This window comes from Euphorbia lathyris, chromosome 8 (assembly GCF_963576675.1).
Source record: "Euphorbia lathyris chromosome 8, ddEupLath1.1, whole genome shotgun sequence".
NCBI lineage: Eukaryota > Viridiplantae > Streptophyta > Magnoliopsida > Malpighiales > Euphorbiaceae > Euphorbia > Euphorbia lathyris.
Genome location: NC_088917.1, coordinates 43,810,026 through 43,836,098, shown reverse-complemented (window position 1 = coordinate 43,836,098; position 26,073 = coordinate 43,810,026).

Genomic DNA, 26,073 nt, shown 5'->3' with positions numbered 1-26,073 from the left:
TCAATGCCAACCCTTCTAGCTGATCTAGATACGGGCGTAGCCTTTCTTCTCTCACTTCCCAGTTTCCTTGTGCCTGTTCGATGATCAACTTGGAGTCGCCCCAAATTTCGACATATGACGCTCCCAGTGCTGCTAATGACTCCAAACCATAAATGCATGCTTCGTATTCGGCCATATTGTTGGTAAGGGGGGAGGATAACTTTTTCGCCATCGGGATTCTTTCTCCTTCCGGGGAGATAAGCAGTACTCCTACTCCGGCTCCATTCGAATTAACTGCTCCGTCGAAGAACATTTTCCACGGTATAACTTCGATTGCATTCAAATGTTCATCGGGGAAATCATAGCTTATCTCTTCTTCTTCTGTATTCAGGGGTTGATTAGCCAAAAATTCTGCCACGGCTCTTCCTTTGATAACCTTCTTTGTCACATATTCAATGTCAAACTCGGACAAAAGCAACAACCATCTGGCTAACTTCCCCGTCAAGGATGGAGTTCGGTATAGATACTTCACGGGGTCCATCCGAGAAATAATGATCACTTTATACGATTGGAAATAGTGCCGCAGTTTCTTCGTCAACCACACCACTGCCACACATGTCTTTTCGATCATGTTGTATTTGAGCTCATACTCTAGGAACTTCTTACTCAAATAATACACCGCGTGCTCCACACCGGTGTCTCCCTCTTGAGCCAACATTGCTCCAATAGATCGCTCCTCAATTGCTACATAGAGGAGAAGTGGCTTTCCCAGTTTAGGCGGTCTCAACACTGGCGGATTAGACAAGTAACTTCGGACACTCTCCAACGCCTGTTGACACTTATCATTCCAAACGACGGGTTGGTCTTTCCTTAACAACTTAAAGATTGGCTCGCAGATTGTGGTGAGTCTTGCTATGAACCGACTGATATACTGAACTTGCCCCAAAAACCCCCTCACTTCCTTCTCATTTCTCGGCGCTGGCATTTCCTTTATAGCCTTCACTTTATCGGAATCCACCTCAATTCCCTTATTTCCGATTACATAGCCTAAGATTTTCCCCGACGAAACGCCGAAAAAGCACTTCTTCGGGTTTAACCTTAGCTTGAATTCTGCAATTCGGGCCAAAAACTTCTCGAGTGCGGCAAAATGCCCTTCTCTTGTTTCTGATTTGACCATTATGTCATCCACGTAGACTTCTACCTCCTTGTGTATCATGTCATGGAACAGTGCCGTGGCCATTCTCTGATAGGTTGCCCCGACATTTTTCAAACCAAATGGCATCACTCTATAACAGTATGTTCCCCACTCAGTTGTGAACGAGGTTTTCGCTTTGTGCTTTTCGGCCATCTGAACTTGCATGTAGCCCATGAAACTGTCCACATTCGTGTGTAAGACGCTTGACGCTGCACTGTCGATCAATACATCGATATGAGGCAATGCGAACTCATCCTTGGGGCATGCCTTGTTAAGATCTCTGTAATCCACGCACATCCTCACTTTGCCGTCCTTCTTTGCGATGGGCACTACATTTGCGACCCAAGGGGGATAGTCGATTACTTCGATGAACCCTGCTTCTAACTGCTTCTTTACCTCCTCTCTGATCTTATCTGCCCATTCGGGTCTCATACGTCGGAGCTTCTGCTTTACAGGCCTCGCCTCGGGATATGTTGGAATACGGTGAGTTACGATTGATTGATCAATTCCAGGCATGTCTTCGTATGTCCAAGCGAATACAATTTCGTATTTTTTAATTATTCTCTCAAATTCTTTTCTCTCTTCAATAGTTAATTCTTGAGCAATTTGTATAAGTTTAGGATTTTCATCCGTACCAAGATTGAAAGTTGACATTTCTATCGTATTGATTTCAAATGTAGGCATGTTATATGAATGAGAATGCATGGAATGATCATGATCGACATCAAGCAAGTAAGCAAAATCAGAATTCATTTCATTGATAGCGTGGGTGATTACATCATCAGACTCAAACAAAGCAGTAATACAATTTTCATCCTCAATATCTTCGGACTTCTCATATACTCTCGAGGTACTAGGCTCAATTTCAGCTCCTATAGTCGCTTCAATGGTAATGACCTGCTCCTCGGCATTTGAATCCAGCATCATGATCTCCTCGATAAAGTAGCTTGCCTTTCCTTTGCCCCAGTCGGCGACATCATTGAAGATTTCAAACCCTGGCAGAATCTTTCCTTCCGTGCTAGTCCACGACTCGGAGGTTCCCGAATATGGCTTTCCATGCCCCTCGCTTACAAAATGCTTCCTCAAGCCTATTTTTCCTTCTGCACTCATGTTGGATGGACTCCCCTGCTCATATCCCAAACCCCTCCGGGTTTTCTGACTTTTAAAATCCAGAAACTCCGACAACCCTTGATGGTGTGCTCCTAATCCCATTCCCGGGATGAAAACTCCTTTCATCATCTTCACCACATCGGTGGTCATACTCGATTCGTAAATCCCGGAGACTTGGAATCCAGAGAAAAGTTGAGGCTCAATTCCCAATGCTACCACCAAGCTCAATTTCTCAGCTCTAATTGTAACTATCTCCTCCCCGAAAGGGAACTTGATTATTTGGTGGAGCGTGGAGGGCACACCTCCCAGCTTGTGGAACCAAGGGCGTCCCAACAACACAGCAAAAGTTACCGGGATGTCCAACACTGTGAACTCAGTCTCTTCCTCATGCGGCCCTACTTTCAATTTGGCCTTGAAAACTCCTTCAATATGCCTACCGCTGTCATCGTATGCTCTGATCACTGTTTCAGAAGCTGTCAAATCTCCTCTCTCCACTCCTAACTTGGACAAGAGCTTCAAAGGACAAACATTAATGGCCGATCCATCATCGACCATAACACAGCTAGTCTTCTTCCCGTTAATTTCCGCTCGGATATACAATGGCTTGTTGTGAGCCTTCCCCTCTTCTGGGAGATCCTCATCGGTAAATGTGATCTCAGTCCTCGGTATCGGTGGAAATAACCAAATTCTGCAACTCTTTCATCAGATTTTCACGATGGTACCTAGAATGGCATAAAACTTCCCAGACCGTAGACTTAGCTTGCGTCTTCTTCAACTGTTCAAGAACTTGGTCGTCGGGCTTAGGAGCCGAACCTTCTCCAATCTCAGTCTCTACCATTGGTGCCTTTCCCTCGGCCACACGACCTGATCTCGTCATCACCGCAACTTCCGGCTCGTCATCCGACTCGTCCCAAATGTTGATAGGGATCTTCCGATTGGCATCCTCCTCGTCCGAGGAACTTGCCCAAATGTCCACGACCATCAAATCCATGACGTGAGGAACACTCGGATTCAGGAAAAAGGGATCCGCCGATCCATACAAGGCCCAACCTATCAACTCATCATAGTCACGGAGGGACACTCTACTCATCCTTCTCGCGGCCAACGGAATAGCACCTCGTTGTATGCACATGAGCTGCACCTTATCGCTCATTGTCTCATTACACTGCTCATAACGGTGCCTCCACCTTCTAGCATAATCCACAAAATGTTCCTCGGGGAATTGCCTAATCCTGTCCAGATCATCCAGGGATCCCGTCCATGGAATGTACATTTCATATCTCGCCACAAAGGCATTTCGGAGCGGTATCCAATGACCCATCTCCTCCTCTGATAGACCCTGATGCCACAATAAGGCTTCACCCATCAAGGTTTCCGGAAAATGTTCATGCAACTCACACTGCGGAAATCCGGCGTCATACATATGATTGCGAAATATCCTCGTATGCTCCACAGGATCCTGGTATCCACCATACCTAGGCATTCCTAACACCGCATCAGGTGTTTGGTAAGACGGGGAGTCAGGGGTTTGCTCTGCCAGCATCCATACTGTATACTCCTTGATAAATCTTTTCGTCATTGCCGCCCAATCGGTCTTAACATACATCGGCAGCGACATATACCACATCAGCGGTTCACCCATCAATGAATTACAAAACAAGCTAGTGATCTCTTCCTCTTTGAAACTCAAGGCTGTCATAGCCGACAAATAGAAGTGAAGGTGCTCCATAGGGTCCTTATTGCCGTTATACTTGCTCACCCTTGGCAATGGACGCTTGATGGGTCCAATCTACATTGCAAAGTGCTCCGCAGTTCTATCTTCAGCTCTTTGATACTTTTCTAGAAACAAATCCGACAACCGATCCCAATCGTGCTTGCAAGAGTCGGGCAATGAATGGAACCATTGCAAAGGCTCACCTACCAGCGAATGGTGGAACCACTGAGCAATTTCATCTACCCCGAAGGATTCAATAAACATGTCATGCATATATTCACGCAAGTGCACTTCGGGATCCCTTCCGCCACTAAACAAACCCAAATTTGGCACGATAGTCCGAGACGACCCTTCACCGGTCTCTTCGGCACTATCCTCGTCATATGGTGCTCCACCATCTGATCCTTCCTCCATTGGTTCATCCTCTCATTCCTCACCCAAGAAGGACACATACAGACCATTTCCTATATTGCTTCTTTCGACGGAGTCCAACAACTCCTCTACATCTTCCTCAAAAGATTCCATCACCACAGTTTCCGTAAACCAGCTCCGATCATGCCCACCCTATGATTAGGCAATGGATTGCGCCTAACGGAGGGGTTTGCTGACGAAGGATCAGCTATCTTCTTCTCCTCAATCAAATCTTGGATTTCGTGTTTCAGCCTCTCGCAATTCTCAATCGTATGTCCATAACTGCTGTGGAATTCACAATACCCTCTGGCCTGAATCTGCGGAGTAGGTTGAGCTTTGTTATACGGGGTAAGGGCTTTCAACAACCCCTTCTTCTGCAGACGTTCAAAAACTTTCGCATAGGTCTGATCGAACTTGGCGAACCGCCTCTTTTCGATAGCATTAAGATCAACCACTTTCACTGTCGCAGATTCCGTACTCGCGCTAGGCCCTCCGGCACTATATCCAGACTTCGTCCACTTGGTATAAGCTTTCTTCGGCTCCCCATCGCCTTCGACAGTCAAGGCACAACTATACATCTGATTGAAATCTGTGAACGGCATATATCTCAACTCATTCTTAATATACGGCAATGTATTGCCAATCACCATTCGGATCTGATCTTGCTCAAGCGGCTTCTGTTTCATGACCGCGGCCTTAGCCCTCCATCTCTTCACGAAGTCTGAAAGGGATTCCCTAGTCTGCTGCTTAGTGCTCTCTAACTCTTTCAAAGTGACTTCCAACATGGTGTTAAAACTATACTGAGCGATGAATGACTTTGCTAACTCCTTCCAATCCTTCTTTGTCACCATTGGCAGCGCATGGAACCATGTGAGGGCAGCCCCCTCCAGGTAAGTGTTAAACAGCCCCAAGACTTGATCCTCGGTCAGGATCGTGTGCTTCATTACCGCAACGTACTGATTCATGTGAGCGGTGGGATCTCCAGTTCCATCAAACTTTTTCATGTCAGGGAGCCGGAATTTCAGAGGCAACGCTGTTGCTGTCAAGCAATTCTTCAAGTTATAGAAATCTTGACTCCCGGAGCTTCCTCCGCGCAAGTCCTGCACTTCCTGTGTGATGTGTTGCCTCCACTCCTCTTCCTTAGCTTTCTCCTTCTCTAACTGTTTTCGGACATAATCCTGATAATCCTCCTCATTCCCAAAGCGAGGGCCATCGTTCACCTCATTCTCAGCACGCTTACTACCACTCTTGTTGTCCTTCAGTGCTAACTCAGCTAGCTGGGCCAAGATTGCGGCCAGCTGGTCGTTGATATTGTTCACAGAATTCTCCAATTCAGCCACCTTCTCGTCGGTTGCAGACATACTGACGGAAGACTGAGTATACTTGGATGAAGATGATTCAGAAGCCACAACTACTGATTCGGGACTGTCTACTCGCGACTGATCAAACTGTCTGACAAGCCGATTACTCTCGCGAAACCACAACCGCTTAATGATGACGTCTGCGCGAACGGTATCCATTAGTATGTATGCATGATTTCATATGCATGATTCGTGGTGTGTGCGTTTATTTATTTACGATTATAAGATAAGAAGAACAAACGTTAGTTCTATTTACATGTATCACAACATCTCTCTTCCACCCTTATTCCTCCACACACTCGTTGGTCCAGGTCTCTTTCCTAGGATTTTGGTTTGGGGCTCACATTGCGGTCCAGGGGACGCGTGATGCCGTTGATTATTGCGGGAAAGTAAATCATCCATCAGACAATACAATTCGTTTTGACGTATCAATGTTCAGTGACTCAGAAATTGACCAAGTTGGATTGTCCTTTCCGAATAACTCGTCTTTCGTCCTTTCGTGAGACGCATTAATTCGGGTTTTGACTCCCTTTGAGCGCATCTCAGTTTTTAGACGTGGTTCGAGTTATTCTTCTAGTCCAATCGTTCGTTATTGTTAATGACTCGTTCCCTTTTGTTCGCGTGGGTTCGTGTCTCAATTTTTGGATTACAACGGGATCTTTTGGATCTATCGAGAGACGTAACCACGTGTTTATTTAGTGATGGAATCACTTTTGGATTTTATTTTAGGGAACGGACTCATCGCGTAACGCGTTTGTTCTTAGCGTCGAGGATCCGTTTGCTCATTTTGCTACGTGAAAAGACGGCGAGTCTTATTTTGAGCGCACGGTAACCTTTCGGCTAGCAACAGTTCGTTGTTTTTCCCAATCCACGGGATATATCATCTTAGTGTGGTTATAGAAAATCAACGTTTCGTTGAATCGCGTGTTTGTTCGAAGCGAGGATATCACCGTTTTCTTTCCTTTAGGCGCGAATTTAAGCAAACACGTATATCGGGCCATATTTCTTGCAGTTTTGGTAACGGTCGAAATGATCGAGTCGTTAGTCAAAACCCGCAGTCTCGTCCATATGGCGCAATTATATGGTTTGGCTTAATTCGGCTTCGAGATTTTAAACGGGGTATACTCTCGTCCGAGGCACGTATTCAACGACATTGGTTTATTTTCTTTAACTACTCTCGGTATTGATATATATCGTAGATTCGGAATGATTTTGGTCGTTTAGTTCATTTTTCTCTTCTTTATTTTCTTAGTCATCTGTACGGACACATCCATTTCTCTTAAGAACGACACGAGGCATAACGTAAAAGCTCGTCTTTCATTCGGAAGGGACGGCTACTTGTGCGAAACTTTTCGCGTTATGACAGGGTCGTTCAGGACAGAAATGTTCTTCATTTTCGTTTCGTCTTGATCTCGTTTTATCCCAATTTATTTAAAGAATGTGAATAACGGCTATTGTTAATATAGTCTTTTGTATCGAAACGTAATTATCCTTAACACCGAACCGATTCATACTAATACGTGCTTACGTCATAACGTATTTCCTGAACACGTGCCTTCGTCGGGACACCGAAAGGGACAAGGCGGGTCGCACATGTTCATGCATATGAGATGACTAAGTCGTCTTTAGTTCAAATCGTTTCGATGTTTTAGGGTAATTAGTATGTCGATTCATGAGTATATATTAACGCATCGTCTCATTTTCTTTACATAATTTAGGATTAGACACGTATCATGGCGGTTTGAAAACACGAACTGATTCATTTATCACATCAAAAATAGTAACGGGTAATCCTATGGAAACTTCTAAGGCTACTATATGCTGACACGGCTGACCGCGGGACCTCACAGGACCGCACAAATTCGCCCCTAACGAATGGATGGGGACCCTCTGGCGCCTTACTGTAAGGGGGAACTTACGCTAGCCTCTTTCGAGCGACGAATGGACTCTCGCTAGAGGTTTCGCGGAAATTACCCAAAGGGTTTGCAATAATGCTCGTGAATGCATACGAAAAGAAGTAAAACGATCTGTCCCCGTTAAGGGCTTAGTTCATGCCTTCCGGAATCAAATTTCTCGCTTCCCCAGCAGAGTCGCCACTTGTTAGACGAGGTGCCGCGGCCTAATCTCCCGGGCGGACCGGGGGGTGGACAACCTCATGGCGACGTAAGCGGTGATTGGCACCGAAAGCAACCAATCGTGGAATCAAGCTGCTCGGCAGGACCGGAGCTCGGAGATATGGAAGAGTCGCCACCCACGAATGGGAAAAGGAACACCGATCCCTTGCGGGAGACCGGTGTGGGTTCGGAAAACTTAGGTACGAGCCGAGAAGGCTAGTTCCTTTCCGGAGAAAGGCTACTAGGCACCCCGACATCGCCCGGTTATGAACCACCGGCCTCCTACTCAGCATGTTAGGCGATAACGGACTAATCGTATACTTCTTTAAGTTTAAAATTCATTTGAAACCCTTTTCTTTCTCTTTTTAGAAACCGTTTTGAGCATATGATATTGAAAAGCCACATCAGTAAAGAATCACCCATTTATGTTTATACATACACAGAGAGGGGGAAGAAAGAAGTGATTTATTTACAACCGTATTAAATATTATATCGTGTGTTTATTCTACACTAACTTATTTCCCAAAAGCGGATTTATTTACATGGTTCGCACCTTAATCGCCGTTGGAACAATTCAGGTGCGTTTTAAAACCCCGTTTGATGAAGTTTACCCAAATCGCCGTTGGAACGACTCGAGTATTTGAAAACGTTTGAGATAAAAAAACCTTTTAATGAGAAAACATGGTTAAACATACAAGTCAATTTTATTTTGTACAAATTCCTTAAGAAAATGGTTCAAAACTCTATTATTCGCAAAGAAAACGATTTTAATTACAATGATCCTTTAATCCGCCTTTGGAACGGATTAGGGTTTTAAAACTTGGTATTTTGAAGACGATTTGAAATATTAACAAGAATGACTCCATTTATTTACATTACAAATCTAAAAAAACATTAGTTTAAATAATTCAATTGAAAACTCTCTTTTTGGTGATTTATTTTCCCCACTTACTTAATGGACTCTTTAACTATTATAATTACAATAAACTAACATTTACACTCAAATGAAGCCCTTTTGGAACATGGACCCATGAATGGGCCAAAAGAATAAAGAAAATGGTTTTAGACCCTATATATATATATGTATACATTTAAATCAAAAAGGAAGATAAGAAAATAAGATTTAACCAAAAATCACTATATGTATATGAAGATAATAAACACAATATATCTTATACTTTGAAATGTGAAAATAATAAGTAAATCCTATAACTAAGAAAGTAATACTTATCTAAAAATAATTTAACTCAATAATCACTAAAATAACCCAAATATTCTAAAAAAACTATACATATATATACATAATTAATATAGTTTAAATATCAAAAATACCATATGCCAATGTCTATTCATTATTTCTCAAAATACCAAGTAACTATTATTTAAATATAACCTAAGTTAATAAAAAAGGGAAATACATATATATATATTTATACTTATATTACAAAATAGAATAAAAAGAGATATACAAATATTCTAAAATAGATATATATACTAAAGTTCTAAAATAAGTTGAAAAACATGTATTACATAATCATATATATATATACTAAGGATTAAAAGTCTAAAAGTTAAGAAAAAGGGACTGAAATGACATTTTTTACATTTTGGCAGATTTACCGACGGAAAATCCGTCGGTAAACAGCCTTTAGTGACAGAATTGGCAAATTACAGCAGCACTCTAATATTTTCCAGATTTGTTCAAAAGCCTTAAATCAAATCTAATCCAATCGTTTTGGACTTCCGAACTACCAAGAATGGATCATAGTCGAAAACGGAAGTTCCTAAAACGATGTTTTTATTTTAAAACATTATTTGGAAATTTCTTTTAAATTAAAAAACTTATAATTACAACGTTTTCGACACCCGAACTACCTTTTTATCGGATCACGGTTCGTATTGGGATGTCAAAACGAGGTTTTTATTTTAAAATAAAACCGAATTTTATTTAACACGAAACGAAAATTAAATAAATATGCTAACTAAATGAAACGTGACAAAATAAATAAATGACTAAAGGAATAAAAAACTATAACATAAAAAAAATAAATAGAATGAGAGAAATAAATTAAATAAAATAAAGAGTCTAGTCCTCGGATAATACCTTTAATTCGGTATCTGACAGTCGAAGCCGATTGATTCCACGAACCGCGAGCTTCCGTTTTTAATGAAAATTTAGTAAAAATTGAACTTAGGAAATTTGGAATTTTTGAGAAAAAAAAATATTTTTCTCAAAAAAATTCACTCTCTCTCTCTAAAAATGTTTAGAGTGAGAAAGTTTTCCTCCTCCCAAAAAAATCCCCTCCTTTTACCTTGGGATCCATGCCCTTATATAGGGAAACGGATCCCGGAACAATGGGCGACGCCCAAAAAAATTTGGGCGTCGCCCATTGTGGTTGGGCGGCCACCCAACCTAGTGTTGGGCTATCGCCCAACAATGTTGGGCGAGCGCCCAACGCGAGGTTGGGCGTCCGCCCGACGCGTTGGGCGTTCGCCCGACGTGGTTGGGTGCCCGCCCGGCGACCCTCGGGGCGTGCCCCGCGCCGTCGGACGCGTCCACTCCGTGGTCGCCGAGCGCGCGTTCCGCGCAGCCAGACGCTCGCACGTTGCGGCCGCCGAACGCGCGCCTCGCGCTGCCAGGCACGTGTGCTCAACGGCCCACGAGGGCGCGCACCGCCAGCGGTTCCAGGCATTGCTTGGACGTCGAGAGCGTGCCACTCGCGGTGCGTCCGACGGACGCCGCGCGCACGTCTCGAGCCGTCAAGCGGGCGTTCGACCATCGTCGTCCGCGTGCGGGATGCCGTTGCGTGCCCGCGCCGTGCCGTTAATTTTCCTCAGCTTATTATTCTTTATATATTTTTCAAAACTTTCGGAATCAATCGCTTCGACCGTCTTATTTCAGGTTTTCGTCACAGGTCCTCCGACTCGGTGTCTACACCACCATTGCTTTTTTGCTTCCCTTCTTTTCTTTCTTCAGATTAGGGCAACTTGACTTAATGTGCCCAGTTTGATGGCACTCAAAGCATGTGACAGACTTGGAACTGTCCTTTTTGTATTTGTCACTGGACAAAGCTTTGTACCTGTCGCCTCTTCTGAATGGCCTCTTGCTGTTCTTTTCATTATTTCTCAACAGCTTCTTCATCTTCCTTGTGAACATGGACATTTCCTCATCATTAGATGAGTCAGCTTCGGTTGAGTCAGCTTTCATGACAAGTGATTTTTGTTTCTTGTCTTCTGACTTTTCTTTTGCTTCAAAATTTTTCATTGAGATTTCATGAGTCAGCAGAGATCCGATCAGCTCGTCATATCTATATGTGGTCAAGTCTTGAGCTTCCTCCACGGCAGTTTTCTTAGCTTGCCAACTCTTTAGTAAGCTTCTCAGGATTTTCTTCACCTGTTCTTCTTCAGTGAAGTTCTTGCCAAGCCTCTTTAGTTCATTTATGATGTTAGTGAATCTAGGGTTCATTTCGGAGATGTCCTTATTGTCATTCATCTCGAACAGCTCGTATAATCTCATATGTTGGTTCACCTTTGATTCCTTGACCTTGCTTGTTCCTTCGTAGGTTACTTCAAGCTTTTTCCAAATCTCCTGTGCTGACTCGCAACTTGAAATCTTATTGTATTTTGCAGCATCTAACGCACAGTGAAGCATATTGATAGCCGAAGCATTGTTTTGTAATTTTTTAAGGTCATCTTCTGACCACTCAGTTTCACTCTTAACAACTTTCTCATTGTTAACAGTTTTATAAAGCACATATGGGCCTTGAACTATTGCAAGCCATGCACTCATGTTTGTGGCTTGAATAAAGTTCTTCATCCTATTCTTCCAGAATGTATAATTAGATCCAAAGAATAGGGGAGGCCGACTAATTGATAATCTCTCAGGGAGTATCTGTGTTGTTTGGTTCCCGGGAAGGAAACGAGTGCTGTTCTCAGCCATTTATCGGGATCATCTCAAGATTATTAAATCTTTGAGTAGTGAGCTATATGGCTCTGATACCACTTGTTGGTCCCATGTGATTAGTTCCAAAGGGGGGGTTAGGAACTAATATAACTTTTTCAAATTTAATTAAGCTGACTTAATATATTTTCTTGAGTTTGTTAACTCAGCTTTGGTCAGCACGGTCGATTATAGTGTAAGACAGCTTTAGTCAGATGTTGACTAGAACTATTTTACGTATGAGTTGGGAATTGACACTATTATGGCCAGCTTCCAACTCAGCACTCTTATTTACTCAGTGTCAGTTTAAACAATTTATATGCTGAGTAAATATGACAAGCAACACATACAGATATATATATATATATATATATATATATATATATATATATATATATTGAGAGAGAGTTAGAGATTACTCAGTACGACTTATCCTGGTTCGGCCTCTCCGCCTACGTCCAGTCCCTAGAGTCCCACCGGGCTTTTTAAATCCAATACTGAGCTCTTTAAAGGTAGAGCACAAACCGTTTACAAGGCAGTTGAATATGCAAGAGTACCTTCCTCTATTCGTCTACTCAACTCCTACTAAGTGCTATAACCAAACACCTAGATTTCTCTACCACTAAGCACTCAACACCGAGTACTCAGCACAACACTCTCAATTTTACAATTGATAAAAATTGTTCTTTTCGAATGAAGAACACTTTAGATGATTACAGAAAATCAATCTAGCTTTTACACAAGAATAGAAATTTGGTGTAAGATCTTTTTTGGCTTTTGTGTGCTTTGTATGTATACTCTTTTTGTTCTTGTTATGATCGGCTAATGATCTAAGAATAATCATGTCCTTATATAGTTGAGGTCTGAAGCATAAATGGTTTGAACTTTGGATTTGTCTGTTGATCCAAACGGCTCCTTTTTGAGACAAGTTCTGGTCAGCTTCAGTTTTGCAGGCCAATCCTGTCGTCTGAATTCCGCAGGCGTCAGACTTGTCTTCTTCTTGCAGATTTCGTCTTCTTGTGCCAGTTTGTCTTATTGCTAATCGAACTGTTGACCCATGCATCTCGAAATTGGCTTTTGCGTAATTCCAAGGTTCTGGATTGACGCAGACAGTTGTCGGATCTTGTCTTTTAGCAAACAGATCATTCATGCTGTCCTGAAGATCACTCAGCTTGACTTTAATGGCTGTTGTCTTTGATTGTTGCCAATTCAGATACTGAGTTCTCTTTTACTCAGCTTCCATGGTCAGCTTCGTTCTGCAAGACATAGTTCTCAAGAAGACTTTTCTACTTTTGATACTGAGTTCCGTTCCACTCAGCTTTTTTATCTTTAAGCTTCTATTCTGAAGATGACTTATCTTTTGTCATGCTGAGTTCCACTCTACTCAGCTTGTGCTGTGATCTTATACTGACTTCGTCCTGTCTTACTTTTTATTTCTATTTGTATTTATATTTATACTCAACATTGAACAAACATATTAGTACAATTAAATCAAAGCACTTAAATTTAATTGTCCCTTAATCATGGATTAACTTAAATAATTTTGTCAAATCAAAATCATGTGGAAAAGTGTTTCAACACATGCCATAACTGATCTGATCTTTGGTTAAAATATCACCAATGACGACGACCACCGGTGCACCGCCACGAAAACCAGCTTCTTCTTTGAGCAAAAACGCACCGTTTTCTTAGATTTCTGGAATTTTCAGAATTAAAAAAAAATAGGAAGAAGAAGAGAAGAGAAGAGGAGGAAGCAGAAGAAGAAAAGAGAGGAGGAGGAGGAGGAGGAGGAGGAAGAGGAAGAAGAAGAAGAAAAGAGAGAAGAAGAAGAATCAAACGATGAAGAAGGAGAGAGAAAGAAAAAAATTAAAAAAATTGAATTTCCTAAATTGCCCCTGTGACACGTCAGCTTTTTAACAGACTTTTGGTCGTCTCCTTTATTTGTATAACAGTGACAACCTCGAGGTTGTGTTTGTAAAAAAAATATCACATGTACCATATCGCAAATCGGCCAAACCACATGGTAGTTATTTGTAATTAACCCTTAATTTTATACTCAATTGATTTATTATACTCACACGGTAATATTTCTCAAACGGTAACATATTAATTGAAAATTTCCTTTTTTGATCCCAGTTTTCAAACGGTAACATTTTTTATACTTCTATAAAATATAATTTTAATTTCATTTGACCAGAAAAAACTCATCTCAATCCTTTATTATTCATACTTTGTGATATGGTAAATAATATCAGATGGGCCTCCGTAAAGCACATAACTTACCCTTTGGGCCGGCTCATCTAGGGTCCCCAAAAGGGTCCATCTATGAAATAAGGTTTTGGACCTCATAAACACGATAAGCTCAATTAAAGAGGGAATTTAGATTCTGGACTAATATGATGCTGACATGTGTACATGAGTTGAAGGCCGAATTACTATAAATAGAAGCTTAACACATGGAGAAAGGTGCACATTATTTTATACACTACAACTATTAGTTTGCGCCTTAAGTCCTTTATTCACATATTGACTTCAGCTTCGGATATGGTTTGTCGGTCAACGGCTCTGTTGGAAATTAGGCTAAGGTATAGCAGCGAAAATATAAAAATTTTAACCTATTTCCATTTAACCCTAGAATCCGTTAATCGTTATTTCATATAAAGAAGGATAAGAAGAATTACCTTTTGATGATCAATCTACCGTTGTTAATGAAGTGCCCACAACTCATCTCCGAGTTCCCAAACACGAAATAAAACACGGGAAGATTAATTTAGAATCAACCGTTGAATAGCAACCAAAGTAGATTGCCTCTAACTAATCAACACAAGATCAAGGATAAAAGAAATAGATGAAATCAATTGATCGGAAGGAAGCCGTAGAAAATCTCGTCTTCGAACTAGGGGTGTCGAAATTTTCTCTCTCCCGGTTGCACTGAGTATTTCGAAAATCTCAATAGGGTTTGCACTAGTAGATTTCGAAAATCCTAGGGGGGTATTTATAATCTCTTGTATCTAATCCCTAGTTAGATAGAATTAGGTTACTGAATAGGAATTCAATTCGGAATAGAATTCCTAATTATTATCTCATTATATATCTAATATATTAAGGATAATAATAATAACCTTATTGGATAATAATAGGAGTATTATAATCTAATTAAAACTCCTAACTTATTTATCTCTTAATTAATTTAATTCATAATCCTAATCTAATTAGAATTAATAAAATCAAATTAATCATTCATGTATTTTATCTACATGAATTTCGACCCCCCCTTGGTTCATGGGCCTTATTGGGCTCAATTAGGCTTCCATCAATTAATTAACATCTATCTCTCTTTTAGGTTCCAAGTCTTATGTGTGACTCATTAGGTTCTTATTGCATCTAGCCGTATGCAACGTTATTAAATAATTTTCAAAGAATTATATTTAATCTTTGCATAACGGAATGATGTACAAAGTATGTGATTAGCAAGTCCGTAATCATTCCCCCAGAGCTATGAGAAGACAGGTTGATTCTATCGTTAACCTTTCCGTATTAGTTACAGTATAATTCGATCCTTTATCAACTACATCCTTGAACTGAATCTTATGACTATGGATGATGTCAAGTCACATATAGCGAGACGTTCGTTTTACTTGTACAGGCCGAGTCAACTCAAATAGATAGGTTAAGTGAAATCTGTATTTCAAGTCTTAAGCTATCACCTTGCAAGGATTTAGAGTCGAGTCTTCCACAAGCGATCCTTGGATGTATCTCCCATTTATCGGGAGTGATAAATGCTCAATCCAATATATAACGATCCCGCAATCACTTCCTGTGATACCCAACGTCTACTGTTCACACCCCAGAGTCATCTCTGTTAAGGATCGTGTTACACCAGAGTCAAAGTGTCACATTCCGTAATCCAGAATACCAATTAATATTCCTTTGAGTCTGAGGATTAGTTATACCTATTAATACCAATGGGATGAACAGGTGACAAGGATGAATCTACCCATCCTGTTATCTCAAATCGGATCCCCAATCCTAATGAACTACTTTTCATCGGATCCATGTAACTGTCCAGATATCTGTATATATGAAGCTTGTGAGATAAGCTTTCTGTCGGATAGAAGACATTGTTACATGCAAGTCTCAACAGTGATATATCAATCCTAAACATATCACTTGACTTGGGGTGGTTTTAAGTTTATTAGTTTATTATAAAGTTTTGTCTCACTTCATGCTTGTATGAACACTTTATAATCACTTTAAACAAACTTACGGATTTCCTTTTATTAGACTTTATTTAGTGCTTAAAAGGGATTGCCTTTATATAGTTATAAAACATATATCTCATTAAAACAAATGATATAAAGAACAATTCATTTACATTAAGTTTGTATCCTAGAACAATTGTCTATAGGACACTAAACCCCAACATACTCCCACTTGGACTAAAGCCAATTGTTTCTAAAACTTATCCCAGTAGAAGTTAGATGACGATCATGTACTTTCTGGGTTAAAGGCTTTGTCAACGGATCTGCAACGTTGTCCTCTGTAGGTACTCTTTCTATTCTCACATCTCCTCTAGCCACAATCTCTCTAATGATGTGGTATCGCTTAAGGTAATGCTTGGACGCATTATGAGACCGTGGTTCCTTTGCTTGCGCAATGGCTCCATTGTTATCACAATACAGTGTAATGGGATTTACAATGTCAGGCACCACACCAAGTTCTGTAATGAACTTTCTAATCCAAACCGCTTCCTTTGCTGCTTCTGCAGCTGCGATATACTCTGACTCGGTCGTAGAGAAAGCTACGCTTCCTACTTGGAACTCTTCCAACTGACCACGCCCCCATTCAAGATAAACAGGTATCCTGATTGGGATTTAAAATCATTCTCATCTGTGAGATGACTTGCGTCTGAAAATCCTTCTATTTTCAGATCACCTTCTCCGTACACTAGGAACATATCTTTAGTTCTTCTCAAGTACTTAAGAATGTTCTTGACGGCAATCCAATGCTCGTCTCCCGGATTCCCTTGGTAACGACTCGTTACAGATAACACGAATGCTACGTCATGTCTAGTGCATAGCATAGCATACATAATCGAACCGATTGTGCTGGCGTACGGGACTACAGCCATGCGTCTTTTGTCATCATCGGTTTTAGGACATTGATGATTGTCTAACTTTACTCCATGTAGCATGGGTAAGTTACCTCGTTTCGATTCAAGCATGCTAAATCAATTTCGCACCTTTTCAATGTATGTAGCCTGTGAAAGACCAAACAGTCTTCTCGATCTATCTCTATAGATCTTTATACCAAGTATATAAGTTGCTTCACCAAGGTCTTTCATTGAGAAGTTACCAGATAACCATACTTTTACCGACTGTAGTAGAGCAATGTCATTTCCTATTAATAATATATCGTCCACATATAGTATGAGAAATGCTATAGAGCTCCCACTTGCTTTCTTGTAAATGCAAGCTTCTTCGCAATTTTGTTCGAAACCAAATTGTTTTATGGTTTCGTCAAAATGCTTATTCCAGCTTCTTGATGCTTGCTTGAGTCCATAAATGGATCTCTGAAGTTTGCAAACTTTATTTGCATCCTTCGATATGAAACCTTCAGGCTGCATCATATATACATCCTCAAGCAGGTTTCCGTTTAGGAAAGCTGTTTTCACATCCATCTGCCAAATCTCATAATCGAAATGAGCGGCAATTGCAAGCATGATTCTGATTGATTTGGACATAGCCACAGGAGAGAAAGTTTCGTCATAATCAATTCCTTGCTTCTGACGATATCCTTTTGCTACTAACCTAGCTTTGTAGGTGCTAACCTTTCCATCCATGTCTGTCTTCTTTTTGAAGATCCACCTGCACCCAATGGGTATTATCCCTTCGGGTGGATCAACCAAAGTCCACGCTTGGTTAGTATACATGGAATCCATTTCAGAATCCATGGCCTCAAGCCATGCTTTAGAATCTGGACTAGTAAGAGCCTCTTCGTAGTTTTCGGGTTCGTCGTCTAACACGGGAACCTCATTATCATCTCCCACTAGAAAACCATATCTAACTGGGAGTTCACGAACTCTTTGTGATCTACGAATAGGTGGCACTGGAGTCTCATCTAATGGGACTTCTTCGGGTACCTCAACCGCCTCTGTTGTTTCAGTCGGTGTTTCTTCTTCTTGAACTTCGTCAAGTTCAATCATGCTTCCCTTTTGTGTTTCTTCGAGAAACTCTTTCTCTAAGAAGGTGGCATGCTTGGATACTATTACTTTCTGATCATCTGGATGATAGAAGTAATATCCTATAATTTCCTTAGGGTATCCAATGAAGAAACATTTATCAGATTTCGAATCTAGTTTGTCGGACGCAATGCGTTTGACAAATGCTGAACAACCCCATACTCTCATAAATGAAAACACAGGTTTCCTACCAACGAACAATTCATATGGTGTGGAACTATCAGATTTAGTTGGTACTCGATTTAGGGTGAAGAGGGCAGTTTCTAAGGCATAGCCCCAAAACGTCTTTGGAAGTAAGGCCATGCTCATCATGGATCGTACCATATCTAGTAGGGTACGGTTTCTCCTCTTGGATACACCATTGCGTTGTGGTGTATAGGGAGGTGTCCATTGTGAGCATATCCCACATTCAGTTAGATAATTCAGAAAATCATCTGAAAGATATTCGCCACCTCGATCAGATCGAAGCGTCTTTATTTTCTTTCCTAATTGATTTTCTACTTCATTCTTGAAGCATTTGAATTTCTCAAAAGCTTCTGATTTGTGCTTCATCAAGTAGATGTAACCATATCGGGTATGGTCATCTATGAAGCTTATGAAGAATCCGAATCCTCCTCTTGCTTGGACTGACATAGGACTGCATACATCTGAATGAATAAGTCTTAGAGTGTCTGATACACGCTCACCTTTATTGCTAAAGGGTGTCTTTGTCATTTTACCTTTTAAACATGATTCGCATGTTTCCAATGATTCAGGATCGATTGGATCTATAAGCCCATCTGAATGTAGCTTTAGCATGCGTCTTTTGTTTATATGGCCTAAACGACAATGCCACAAGTAAGTTGAATTATCTAGCTTATGTCTTTTGGTATCAATTGCGAAAACAGAAATTTTGTCATCTAACACATAAATCCCATTTTGTGATATTCCTGAAAAATAGAAGATCGAATCTCTATAAAAATCGCAACGTTTGTCTTTTATTGAAATATGAAAAGCCTTCGTCAACAAGGCGGCTAATAGAAATAATATTTCTAGATATTCCTGGAATATCCTCAGGTTGCATCCAGTATCAAGTACCAAAAGATTCAGACTGTGAAATTTCAATATAAAACATACCAGATGTTGAAGTCCCAGCTTCTTCCCCTTTTGAGGAAGGCTAGGTACACCAACAGTTTCTTTTCCAATGCCCGTCTTTACCACAGAAGTGGCACTCTCCTTTGGGCTTCTTCACTTCCTTTCCCTTAGTTTTGTTGGGCACGGCTTTCTTACCTTTCTTGGGATATTTAGGATTGGGAGAATTCCCTTTCCTCTTCTTTGATCCCTCTATGACAAGAGCCGGTATGGCTTTGTCTTTCTTCATATTGGGCTCAACTGACTTGAGCATATTTGCAAGCTGTTCAAGAGAGGTTTGCAAGTCATTCATCTGATAGTTCATGATGAACTGTGAATAACTCTCTGGGAGGGATTGAAGAATTAAGTCTATTCTTAATTCGTTATCCATCACAAATCCAATACTAAAAAGTTTGGTAATGTAGCCAATCATCTTGACACAATGTGTCATGACAGATGTGCCCTCTTGCATCCTGCAACGATATAGCAATTTGGATATCTCGTAGCGCTCGCACCTGGTCTGTTTCCCAAACAATTCCTTTAGGTGCATAATGATGGAATAGGCATCCATTTCCTCATGTTGCCTTTGTAATTCCGGTGTCATCGATGCAAGTATGATGCATCCGGCATGATTATCATCAGCCTTGTGCTTCTGGTAAGCATCAATTTCCTCAATGGGAGCATCATCAGCAGGGAGAGGGGGTATCGATGTATCAAGTACATACCCTATTTTATCGAACTTCAAAACGATTTTGATGTTACGAAACCAGTCGGTGAAGTTTGAACCATTCAATTTGTTATCGGTAAGAATGTTTTGCAGATTGGTGTTAGTCATGATATTAAGAGTGTTTTAATTTAAAACTTGAGATGTGAGAAAGAGTAAACATATCTTATTCGTTTGCTTTAAAGTATATCAATCTAAAATTATAGGCCTTTTATTTATTTTAGATTGCTCCCACTATTTTGCCAAATTAATAGCCCTCCATATTAATTCGAAGAATTTCACAAATCCTTTAGTGAGCTAGGATCCTAACTCCTGAGATTTCGCCTTGAGTTTACTCAACAAGCTAGTCTCATTCGTTAGGTAGATTCATGTAATCAATCACATCTTTAATGTGATTCCTAGGTTATTGGGTTGCTAACCACATTAGTAACTAATATGCTATTCATATTAATCCCAACCATATTGCCCATTAGTTTATGACAACATGAGTTTACTCATCCAATTATCATAATCTAATTTAAGTATTACCCCATATTCATGAAAAATGATTTTCGATAATTCAGGTGTTACAGTAAGACCCCGAGCTTGAGTTTACTCAACAACCCAAAGGCCCTCAGTACTGCCGGCTGAATTATAATATTAGGGAGGGGCAACCGATTTTAATAACTTGTTTATTTACTTAACTTTTTAACGAGGGATTTTTATTTTAACTCTCATAATCTAACTTAGTCTTGATTTGCTTTAGCATACATCAGACATATACATTCACATACATTGGCGTTATGGACATATCATCTAAATTATTCCGTCGAGCCAGAGACGGAATAAAAGGGCAAACCTAAGGAAATACTAACTATTACATATTTCTCTTTAGGTCCTCCGTCTTCTCCATGGCGCCTTGAAATTACATATTAATTTCTATACTACTAAAGAAAACTTCAATTGAATTGAAAGGAATCAGATGAGATGAGAAATTACAATAGATAGTAGAAAGGCAGGACTCGCAGGCCCTATTTCAAAAATACCAAAAGACTAAAAGAGGGTCCAAATATGTCCATAACTTCAAACATGCATAGACTCAATTAAATAAATTTAATTGGTTGATTACATAACTATCTTATGTAATATTTATGTTAATCACATTAACTTATCAAATTAACTTTCATCCAATTTTACTTCTAATATTTTCGTATCTTTTATATTAATTTTTAGATTAATATAACTATACAAAAATTTAATTATGCACGTCCCAATTATTTTGATTTTAATTCATTTAACATTTTGATTTACAAATTGGTAAAACAAACTTTTAAACAAATTTTCATTCGATAATCAAAACAGAAAACTATCAATTTCTGAAACATATATATTTAAAATATATAAAAACTGATTTTAAACAATTTAAAATTCAAGTGGGTGTCGGGCCGGGCCCGAGAGTGGGCTGCTGCCGATTGGCAGCAACCCTAGGGCGGCTGAACCGCCGCTGCCTTGCGGCAGCGGCGGCCAGGCGCCGCGCGACAGCGGCCAGTCGCGCCGCGAGGCGTGACTCGGGCTGCTGTCGTATTTTTTTTATATATAATAACAATTTTAAATATATACATATCAGTTCTAAAACGGTTTTAAAACAACTTTCAGAAAATAGGAAAACCTACTATAGATTTCCTGTTTTATCTTTAAAATTAATAAAACTGATTTTATCAATATAACTATAAAACAAATAGATTTTGTTATAATGATTATCAACTAAAATAATTAGGAACATACGTATAATCAATTTTAATTAACAATTAATTAAAACTTATTTATCTTTAGAATTAATTAATCAAAACAATTTGTTAATTAATCCTAACTATAAATATTCATTCAATCCTATTGAAAACTTCTAAATTTTCATATATGAAATAACGGATTTAACGATGGCTTTGATACCACTGTTGGAAATTAGGCTAGGGTATAGCAGCGGAAATATAAAATTTTTAACCTATTTCCATTTAACCCTAGGATCCGTTAATCGTTATTTCATATAAAGAAGGATAAGAAGAATTACCTTTTTATGATCAATCTACCGTTGTTAATGAAGTGCCCACAACTCTTCTCCGAGTTCCCAAACACGAAATAAAACACGGGAAGATTAATTTAGAATCAACCGTTGAATATCAACCAAAGTAGATTGCCTCTAACTAATCAACACAAGATCAAGGATAAAAGAAATAGATGAAATCAATTGATTGGAAGGAAGCCGTAGAAAATCTCGTCTTCGAACTAGGGGTGTCGAAATTTTCTCTCTCCCGGTTGCACTGAGTATTTCGAAAATCTCAATAGGGTTTGCACTAGTATTTCGAAAATCTCAATAGGGTTTGCACTAGTGGATTTCGAAAATCCTAGGGGGTATTTATAATCTCTTGTATCTAATCCCTAGTTAGATAGAATTAGGTTACTGAATAGAAATTCAATTCGGAATAGAATTCCTAATTATTATCTCATTATATATATCTAATATACTAAGGATAATAATAATAACCTTATTGGATAATAATAGGAGTATTATAATCTAATTAAAACTCCTAACTTATTTATCTCTTAATTAATTTAATTCATAATCCTAATCTAATTAGAATTAATAAAATCAAATTAATCATTCATGTATTTTATCTACATGAATTTCGACCCCCCCTTGGTTCATGGGCCTTATTGGGCTCAATTAGGCTTCCATCAATTAATTAACATCTATCTCTCTTTTAGGTTCCAAGTCTTATGTGTGACCCATTAGATTCTTATTGCATCTAGCCGTATGCAACGTTATTAAATAATTTTCAAAGAATTATATTTAATCTTTGCATAACGGAATGATGTACAGAGTATGTGATTAGCAAGTCCGTAATCATTCCCCCGGAGCTATAAGAAGACAGGTTGATTCTGTCGTTAACCTTTCCGTATTAGTTACAGTATAATTCGATCCTTTATCAACTGCATCCTTGAACTGAATCTTATAACTATGGATGATGTCAAGTCACATATAACGAGACGTTCGTTTTACTTGTACAGGCCGAGTCAACTCAAATAGATAGGTTAAGTGAAATCTGTATTTCAAGTCTTAAGCTATCACCTTGCAAGGATTTAGAGTCGAGTCTTCCACAAGCGATCCTTGGATGTATCTCCCATTTATCGGGAGTGATAAATGCTCAATCCAATATATAACGATCCCACAATCACTTCCTGTGATACCCAACGTCTACTATTCACACCCCAGAGTCATCTCTGTTAAGGATCGTGTTACACCAGAGTCAAAGTGTCACATTCCGTAATCCAGAATACCAATTAATATTCCTTTGAGTCTGAGGATTAGTTATACCTATTAATACCAATGAGATGAACAGGTGACAAGGATGAATCTACCCATCCTGTTATCTCAAATCGGATCCCCAATCCTAATGAACTACTTTTCATCGGATCCATGTAACTGTCCAGATATCTGTATATATGAAGTCTGTTAGATCAGCTTTCTGTCGGACAGAAGACATTGTTACATGCAAGTCTCAACAGTGATATATCAATCCTAAACATATCACTTGACTTGGGGTGGTTTTAAGTTTATTAGTTTATTATAAAGTTTTGTCTCACTTCATGCTTGTATGAACACTTTATAATCACTTTAAACAAACTTACGGATTTCCTTTTATTAGACTTTATTTAGTGCTTAAAAGGGATTGCCTTTATATAGTTATAAAACATATATCTCATTAAAACAAATGATATAAAGAACAATTCATTTACATTAAGTTTGTATCCTAGAACAATTGTCTATAGGACACTAAACCCCAACAAGATGCTGACTAGAACTGTTTTACTTTATATAGTTTGCCTGTGTGGTTCTTATGAGTTGGAGGAGAGGGATCAGCAGGAATGGAGTCAAGAGACTCAGAGGAGGAGTTCAGTCCAAGGTCAGCATTGAGACCTTCCACAACATTGTCCTGCACAAGCTGCTCAGTTTGATTTTCAGTCTGCTCAGCATCAACTGTTTGATGTTGCTCAGCATCAACATCCTTACTTGGCTCAATATCATCTGTCTTTTCAACATCAAACTGACCTTCATCATTACCTAGTTCTACTTCTTGTTTAGCAGGAGTTTTCTTAAGATCAATTTCTTGACTTCTCACAAAGTGTGAGTCTTCAGAGACTAAAAAGTCTAGAGGAGGTGCATCAATTGGCTTTAACCCAGAAGGTTTCTTCTTCTTTTGCAGGGGTTGCTCAGGGGTTTCCTCACTTTCTTCCTCATGCTCAACTTGCCTTTTCAATTTTTCTGCTGACTTAGGTTCCTCCTGACCTTGCTCAGCATCAGCTTTCTTTGCACTGGATACTATTCTTAGCTTTTTCGGAGTTGTGTTCACATCCTTTACTGACTGGTCAGCTTTTTGCTTTTTGTCCTGCCGAGTGCGGTCAGTTGGTTTCACCAACACTTTCTTCCCCTTTTTGGTCGGCACATCCTGTGCTTCTTCAACCACGGCCCCCTTTCCTTTCTTAGGTATGATGGGTTGGTCGTAGGCCAAACCGAACAGTATGCCAGCAGAAATTTCCGTACCCCAGACGTTAATTTCCTCTAGCAAGTCCACTTTGTAGTCTTTAAGAATTTTGGTAATAAGGGATCCCAACCTGAGTGTGCCTGTACTACGTTGAAATGCGCCGATAAGAAAAACGGGCATGTTGAGTGGCTGGTAGGTCAGCATGTGCCAGATAAAGCACTGTTCAAAGTTAGATATGGAGGATTGGGAGTTGACCTTAGGGAATATGAAGTTGGTTAGGATGTAATGAGCCATTTTCTGATTCTGACCCATACACGTGCTGGCTATTTCTCCTTTGTGACCAGGTGGTTTACAGAACTCAACAGGGTATTTGATTTTTCCGGAGTCGTTTATGCTCCTGAGTTCGGTTCCTTCATTCTTCAGTTTAAGCAGTTTTCCGAGATAGGGGGATTGATGAAGATTTTCTTCCCCTTGACCTCGGTGACCATGTAGTCACTGTTATCATCAACAGCTCTTAAATTGGCGTAGAATTCCCTTACCAATTCTGGGTAGGTGGCTTCACGGATAGAAAATAGCTCGATCCAGCCATTTTTCGAAATCCATTCGCAAAAGGGTTTTTCAGCTTCTACAAATCCCTTAGAGAACCAGCGGGAATGGTCGATCTTGTATCCCCTAACATTGTTGTAAACCGGAGAATAATTTCTTTCTAGTGGTTTCTTGCCCTTCTCCTTCTTCTGTTTCTTAGATGAAGTTGCTTGGTCAGCTTGAGAGTCTTTACCAGAGATGCTGACCTTAGATTGGTCATGCTGACCATGACCTTGAGACTCACTAGAAGTCTCTATGTATTCCTGCTGAGCAGGAGACAGAGGATTTTCATCGGAGCGATTTTGGTCGTAATCGGCACCGGAGATATTCTGAGAATCAGACATAATTTTCTTGAGAGATTTTGAGAGGTTTTGGGATTTAAGAGAGAGAGAGAGAGATTGAATGCCAGACATTTTGAATGTAAAGAGGTATGAGTGGGAATTCGTCCACTATTTATAAGGATACTAAGTTGATTTGAAGGGTTGGAATGGCCGTTTTACCTCGAGATGATCAATCGACAATTATTCTGGCATTTATGACACAATCGGCGCATGTGTTTTCTAATTATTGCGCTTACGTCATCCTAGGTGGCTATTTAATACGCATGCTAGCATTAATTGTGCAAGTGGATTTACTCAGTATCTGGAGTTCTAAATGTTTGATATTCTGAGTAGCCAGTTTTATGTAGAAGAATTTCGTTATGCTTAGTAGCTCAGCTTATGTTAATCACTCAGTATGTTTGTCTACTCAGCATAGGGTGATATACTTCATATTTTAGCTCAACATGCAATGGTTACTAATTTAGCACAAATCACTCAACATGGTAATCACTCAACATTCAATTTAACCATAGAATTTTAGTAAAGAGGATTGGACATACCGATAGCTTCCCTTAGTATGTTAAATTGCTCACGAGCCAGATGCTTTGTGAAGATATCCGCAAGCTGTTCATCTATAGGAACGTAGGTCAGCTTGATCTCACCCTTGAGTACATGATCCCTTATGAAGTGATGCCTTATGCTGACATGCTTCATCCTGCTGTGTTGGATTGGATTTTTGGATAAGTCAA